This window comes from Pinus tabuliformis, chromosome 4_2, assembly GCF_031772625.1.
Source record: "Pinus tabuliformis cultivar Carrire ecotype Pingquan chromosome 4_2, CPIR1, whole genome shotgun sequence".
Taxonomy (NCBI): domain Eukaryota; kingdom Viridiplantae; phylum Streptophyta; class Pinopsida; order Pinales; family Pinaceae; genus Pinus; species Pinus tabuliformis.
Window position 1 is genome coordinate 752,911,699 of NC_142304.1, and position 7,842 is coordinate 752,919,540.

Below are 7,842 nucleotides of genomic sequence, written 5' to 3' on the forward strand. Positions count from 1 at the left end.
AGAAGTGGAATTGATAAGAACCTGCTACATGATATCTTCTAAAAAGATCTCGGAAAACAATATCGACATGGATAATGCAATGGTTTTGCCCCCAAGCCCAACGGAAATATTGTAGCAATCAATGTTCCTAGCATGGGAGGCAAACCCAAATCAACGCTCATCAAGCGTTTGGATAGATAGGTCTAAATAATATGGTACCCCTTCAAATCCTTGGTCGCAAGTGCATGTCACCGACGAAGGAATTGTCCAATCAATGGTAATTGAAGGAGCACCATGGAATGACTCCCACCATCGTTCCCTTCTTCCGGATTGTGGAGAAGATACTCAAGATGACCTTTATCATCCTTCAGTTTTTGATTTTCTATCAAATACTGTAAACGCGGTGGATTCTGAGCGAAACTTGTCCAACATTGAAGAGACTACCGCCATAAATATCTCGACCAAAACAGATGTTGTAGAGAATATTTATGTCGACAAATGTTGTTCTCCTTCAGAACTAGAGATATATAACGCTCTTTTTCGCGAATTCAGAGATGTCTTTGCTTGGTCATATGATGAAATGCCAGGCATTGACTCGAGTATCGTTGAACACGAAATTAAGATGTATCCAGATGTCAAACTAGTACGACAACAGCTACGGCTGGTGCACCGCAAGAAAGCCGCTGCCATTAAGGCAGAAGTTGAAAAACTTCTCCATGCTAGTTTCATCTACCCGGTTCCTCTAACCGATTGGGTATCGAATATTGTCCCTGTTATGAAAAAATAAGGAACAATTAGAGTGTGCGTCGATTATAGGGATGTAAATCAAGCTTGTCCAAAAGACAACTACCCTACACCCTTCATTGACCAGATAATTGATGAATGTGCCAGATGCGAAATCTTTTCATTCATGGTTGGATTCTCCGGATATAATCAAATAAATATCTGCCCACAGGACCAGTCAAAGACTGCATTTATTTGTCGGTGGGGCACATTCGCATATCGAAAATTACCCTTTGGTTTAAAGAATGCAGGGGCGACGTTTCAGAGGGCAATGAATTATGCCTTCCATGACATCAAAAACATCGTTCAACCATACCTCGACGACCTTCCGGCTCATTCGCGAAAGCGGACTGATCACCCGCAGCATTTAAGAGCGATATTTCTACGTTGTCGGCACTACAAGATACGACTCAATCCACACAAATGTGTATTTTGCGTCAGTTCTGGTCGTTTACTTGGCTTTGTAGTCTCAAAGGACGGGATTCGTCTTGACCCATGTAAGGTCCAGGCAATCATAAATTTGCCTCCACCTTCGAATTTGCTTCAGATTCAGAAACTCCAAGGGAAAGCGAACTTTCTGAGGAGGTTCATTCCAAATTACACCGAACTTGCTAAAGGTTATACACGTCTTTTGAAAAATGAAGTACCCTTTTTCTGGGATCAGGTTGCGCAAGCTTCCTTTGATGCTTTAAAAGATTCCCTAATGAAAGCATCATTAATGTACGCTCCTGATTATCAAAAAGATTTTAACCTGTAGCTGGCTGCAGTGGATACGACCATCGCAATGGTTTTAGTTCAAGAAGTCGATGGAATTGAACATCCTATATATTATTTAAGTAAAAACCTAAATGATACACAAAGCAAATATTCTTACGTTGAAAAGCTATCACTCGCAGTTGTTCAAGTGATACAGAAATTTCGACACTATGTCCTCTTTCGGAAAACTACCATTCTATCAGATTGCAACCCCATGACTTATATATTGTTGCGACAATTGCTGGGGGGCAAATATTCAAAATGGATAGCAATCCTACAAGAGTTTGATTTGGAATTTGTAAAATCCAAGTCAAAGAAAGCTCCAGTTTTCGCAGAATTATTGTGCGATCTCCCATTGTTGTCCAACGATGACACATCCGAAGAAACAGTCGTGGATGAAAGTTTGTTTCTGATATTTGCAAGCAATGAGTGGTATGGGGATATAATCATTTATCTCCAAACCCAAAAATACAGGACAAACACCTCCGACTCTGAACAAAACCGTATTCGATACCAAGCAAAAGACTACATGATCGTCGGTGATACACTTTACCGTCGTGGTATCGATACAGTTCTGAGAAGGTGCCTCACCCATGAGGAGGCCGAAAAAGTACTGAATGATTGTCATTCAGGCGCATGTGGGGGGCATCAATTTGGATATGCTACAGCGCAAAAAATCTTACGAGCAGGATACTTTTGGCCAACAATGTTCAAAGATTGCATAACCGTAGTCAGAAGTTGCCATGCTTGTCAAATTTTCGATAGCAAAACCAGAAGACCACCCACACCTCTGCAACCAATAGTTGTTGTTGGGCCATTCACCAAATGGGGCATCGATTTCATGACATGTAACCCCGCCTCGACCGGGGGGCATGGGTACATCATAGTCGCAGTTGACTATTTTACCAAATGGGCCGAGGCGATGCCTACATTAGATAATACTGGTGAAACAACTGCCCTCTTCTTTTTCAATCATGTAGTCGCTAGATTCGGCGTACCATAGGATATAGTCACAGATCATGGATCGCATTTTCACAATCACATGATGGTCGAATTAGCTGCCAAACTTGGGTTGTCTCACGACAGCTCCACTCCATATTATCCGCAAGCCAATGGACAAGTTGAAGCAATCAACAACGTCCTAAAGTGCATGTTGCAAAGGATGATTGGAGTTCACAAGAGAAAATGGCACCTAATCCTGTACTCAGCTTTGTGGGCTTACTGAAAATCGGTAAGGAATGCAACCGGTTTTACACCCTTCCAATTGGTATATGGCCTGGAAGCAGTCTTACCAATCTAGTGTGAAATCTCGTCTCTCAAACTCGCAATTGATCTCCTCCCCAGAACTTCAGAAGAAGAAGCTCATGTCTTGGAATTAATCCAATTGGATGAAACCCGTTGTGATGCTAATTTGGCTAACGAAGCCCATAAGAAATGAGTCAAGGCGCAGTTCGACAAAAATGTCAAACCCCGTGTCTTCTCAGAAGGTGACTTGGTCTTGTTTTATGACCAAGAATCAGATAAATTGGGAGTAGGTAAATTTAAGTTTTTATGGATGGGCCCCTATACTGTTAAACGAGTGTTAGCAAAAGGAGCCTACGAGTTAATGGATTATGACGGAATTCCACTGGCGCAACCTCGTAATGGGTTGTACCTCAAGCGTTACTATGAGTAATGGTAACTTGTGTGCTTTTGTTATATTTTTGTTTTGGCTAAAGTGTTTATTTGGGTCAAGTAATCCACTTTTACATTTATTGCAGATGTCAAACCTATTGGAGTCATGTGTTGGATATGCTGACGGTGCGAGTCGTAGTTCGCAGAACCTATCTTCTGCAGCCTGGGCTATTTTTGATCCAAGCGGTGAGTTAGTAAGTTTCAGAGGATTATGTATTGGTCGATCAACAAATAACATCGCTGAATATAGCGCGTTGATAGAACTTCTCTCTGATGCCATCACACATGGTATACATCGACTAATTGTCAGGCTAGACTCACAGCTCGTAATACTACAACTCAATGGTATATATTCCGTCTGAAACCCAGCTATTTATCGCATGTTCCTAAGGGTTAAGATTTTGGAAAGACAATTGGATTTTATTCAATATCAACATATTTCCAGAAACTTAAACACATTAACTAACTCATTAGCAAATTATGTGTTAGATAGACATTTGCAACATTTATAAAAAGAAACATACCATCAATGTTTGCATTTGGATCATGTAACTTAACCAAAGTAAAACTCCGAAAATCAAAAATATATATAACTGTTTATGTTTTACACATAATGTTCTGTAACCAAGACAAAATCGGTCAAATGACCCAAAAACTCAAAATGCTAAGGGGCACCCTAGTCTAATGATGCTCGTGATAGCAAGTCACAGCCTGTGCGATCATGTGTAAGAGACGAGTCCATCGTCTGGGCACACTGGTAGTATGCCCCTGTAACCTCAAAGGTAGCTCGTCAGTCCTTACATCTGGAATACCAAGAGTGAGGCCCTCAACCTGCTACTGTAATGCTGTGAGAGTCTCAGCCACGTCGAGGTCGCGAAGGATAGCCCTTCCGACGGCCTCTCCTACTAGGGCAGCAGCCGGTACTCTCAGGCGAACTACTGGACGAACAGGATCAACATCTGCATGTACACACAAGTTTGATTAAAGTCTTGATAGAATAAAGCACAAGGACATTATAAACAAAAAACGATAAATAGGGATATGGTCAAATATTTTACCAATGGCGCCCCACTGCTCGCCATCCGGCAATACTAAATCTGGATCACCCCGGAAGTCCATGCCAGCTTATGGATACTCAGAATAAACCATCTCCTGACGATCAAACCACCTAAAGAAGGTATCAGAAAATGAAATCTGAGACTGGCCAGCATGCCTAGACATATGGTCAACCCATCTCTGCATACGTGGTTTAGTAGGAGAAGGTAAATCGAGTGCAATGTACTGCGGCTGCATCAGTGGTATCTTCTCCAAGGCAAAGGCGGTCAAAGTAGAACCATACCCAAAGTTCTTCAACCTCCCGCTCTTTATCTTGGTCAACTGTTCTTTCATCACAAGAAGTACTGCGTCGCACCAGTTGAACACCTTCGGTTGGAGGCATTCCAAGGCATGCTGCATGTAAGATCGGTTGGCTACATGAAGGGCCGCACCACCAGCCATCGTACCAAAAGTAAACAGAATAGTCCTGAGGGACCTATCAGTGACATCGTGGATGATGATCTTGCCATCTTTACTCGGCTGAGATCCTTCTCTGCAGTACCGGCGGACGTAATCTCTCACAGAGTCTCCTCCTCGGGCCGAACCTGACAAAGAGATGGGGGCACCCCACCTCGACAAGCCAGTCAAGAAATATATGTCTATTACAGTCAAGGGGATAGATTTGCCCCTGATCTGGAAAACCTAGTTGGTAGGATCCCAAGCATCGAGCAAATACTGCAGTAAGTTGATCTGCTGTCTCATGCTAGAAATGCGGAAAAACTTCAGCAAGCCACAGTTCCGCAGTGCGTTTACAGTAACCGGATCATGTAGGGCAAGCATGTCCTCTTCTTCATGCTCATGTTCTCGCCATGTAATGGTCATCTTACTCCAAAGATCTCTGAAAAAAAACAAGAGAAGAGTTAGATCCTCATTTTGGTAAGAAACGGGCAAAATTTCCATCCAAAAATTGTGCACTAAATTCCTTTTATGCGCCCAACGCACCTGCAGCAGTGTTCTAGGTGCGTTGAATGTCAGATAGCCTTTAGACAGGTCAACATTCAACGCAACTTTCGATACACAGAGGGTGCACTGAAGGCAAAACGAGTTCTTCAAACCCCAGAGGCTCAGAAAAACTAAGAATGAAGCTCAAGATGCAAAATGGAAACCATGAAATGAAAGAGCTTAGGTTTAGCTCCTACTTGGTCCAAACGGCACCGAGAATCATCCACAGAATCTCCCGAAATCAACTGATGAAAATCAAGGGGGAAAAAGCACCTCCAAAGCTCCAACAAACCAAAGTTCAAATGAAATGGTAAAATGAGAGGTAAAAACACTTTTTCATTACTTTTTACGTAGTTCAAAGTAAAATATTCATGTTCTAACTCATTTTCAAGCATATATTGTTCATTTCTGACTAGTTTGATGAAGCAATTAAAGATAGAGTACAATCTTTGAAAGAACAGAGCTATTTATGGTAAAATAAAAAAAGGGACCATTTAATCGAGCAGTTTTAGCACATAGTTCAAGCTCGTTAAAAAATAAACATAAGACATGAGCAAATGTTTCCACCCACGTTTAAGCTCTTTAAAAAGTGAACTATTCCCCGGTAAATAACCATCGTGAATGTAGTACTTCAGCCATTAAAGCCTTGGTCATGCTTGCACCGTCACCTCCACTTTTTCATTGGCCAATCATTCACCTCCATTTGATTGTTTACCCATTTTGAGGAACAGCTGCGAAGAGTGATTTCACTAGCCATCCTTGTGACACTGCCGTGATTGGAAAATTCCAAACCTTACCTGGAATCAGCTACTACCCGTTTTATCACTCATTCCTCAAAAGACGAGTCTCCTTTAAGCTCTTTTCAACTGACTCGTAAAATATGAAAAGATTGTCGAGCCATTGGCCTTTCCAGCTCGTTAAAGGGACAGGAAGTGCTATTCCTCCTCTAGATTTTAATCTTTTTGGACCTGAGGGATTATTACACAAAAAGATCGAGCACTTGTTTTGTTCGGCTCGTTAAAAGTATCGAAAATTCATCCCTTCTGTATTGTTTTATACTTTTTCGGACTTAAGGGATTAGATGATGAAAAAGGAATTTTGGAGTTACCTTTATGTTCCTTTGCAGACTCTCTAAAATTGAAAAGGACCAAGTTATCTTTGTCGTTAAACTTGTTAAAAAGATTAATAGTGAGAAACTTGTTTATAGATGAGAACGAGTTTCACTATCGCTAGGCTCGTTAAAACATAGCGATGGGTTTGCCCGAAGGGAAAATTATAGAACAAGCATATGTTATCCTCCTCAAGCTTGACAAAAATAAAGAGGTACTGGTCAGTAATGACTGGGGAAAAATTGGGAAGAAAACTCAAAGAAACTTTGTTGGTAGCAAGTCGCTCTTGAACATGACACTTCCACTCCGTGTCCGAGTCGGGTTGGGTCGTTTCATTCACTGGTCACATCACCATGGTCACGCCATACCATCCATATTTTGGGTTAATGCTACCAATCCATCACATCAGTGCCGTCGATATGTTCAAGAGAAGTCATTCAGAGGATTCACCTGTGTCTCACCCACTACCATACATTATACTCCATTCTTTCATGACCGCCACCATGAACCTTATATCACCAGATCGTTTTCACCTCCATTAAAATCATTTGCTCCGTTCCGTGTCATTGATGTGGGATTCATTAAGGCCCTCCTGCGACGGATCACTTCTTGTCGACATCAGCTCATTATCCAAGAAGTTGATCTAGAAACACCCCATTCAGTACTTTGAAGCTTGCATGCCTCAATGGCAAGTTTCTCACTTCCGGCGACGGGTTTACATCAATGGCCTTCGACCGAAAGATTTTGCGTGGTGTTCAACGCCAAGTCCTTTATTCACACCACGTGAATTGTACTGCAGTACCTTGAGGGTCATTATCATTATCGGTGATTCCTCTCGCGCTTGTTAACAGTTTACATCATTGCCTGGTAATCAAGCGATGTCTTTCCATGTTCGACTTCAGAACATTTCTCACATGGATCGACTTGTACTTCGAGTGAAGATCAGACGAGATTGAAGACCCCAGATCTAGTTTCATCCATCTGGGCTGCGATATATATTCAGGGAAATAAAAACATTAAGTGTACATCATTAGAACACAGATAATCATCCTATCAAAAGGATGATGGCTCTATCCGGAATCATCAGTCTACACTCAGACGATTGTCTGTCTTATGTACATGAAAATGAATTTATAAAGCTGAGCATGGGAATGCCCGCCTCAGCTAGATCATGAAAATATTATGAATATAATGTATTTTATTGTATCTTATTACAGGTCTCCTCCCAGCATTGAAAGAACTTCGGATCCTCATAATAAAGCATTTCACCCGACACCAAGAGGTTAACGGCCTCATACTTTAGGGGGCAACTATTATAGACATTTTTGTGCCCTACAACCCCAAGCATGAAATGTCCATAAGCCAAGGGCTCCTAAGTTCCTAAAAGTGTTGTTCTAACCACTAAAGGAACAAGGTCAACAGATTACAGCTTCTCCCAGAAGTTCTCCACCAGAAACTGCTCAGAATTGGTCAAAACAGGATCATTGCAGCTGCTCCATTGGCT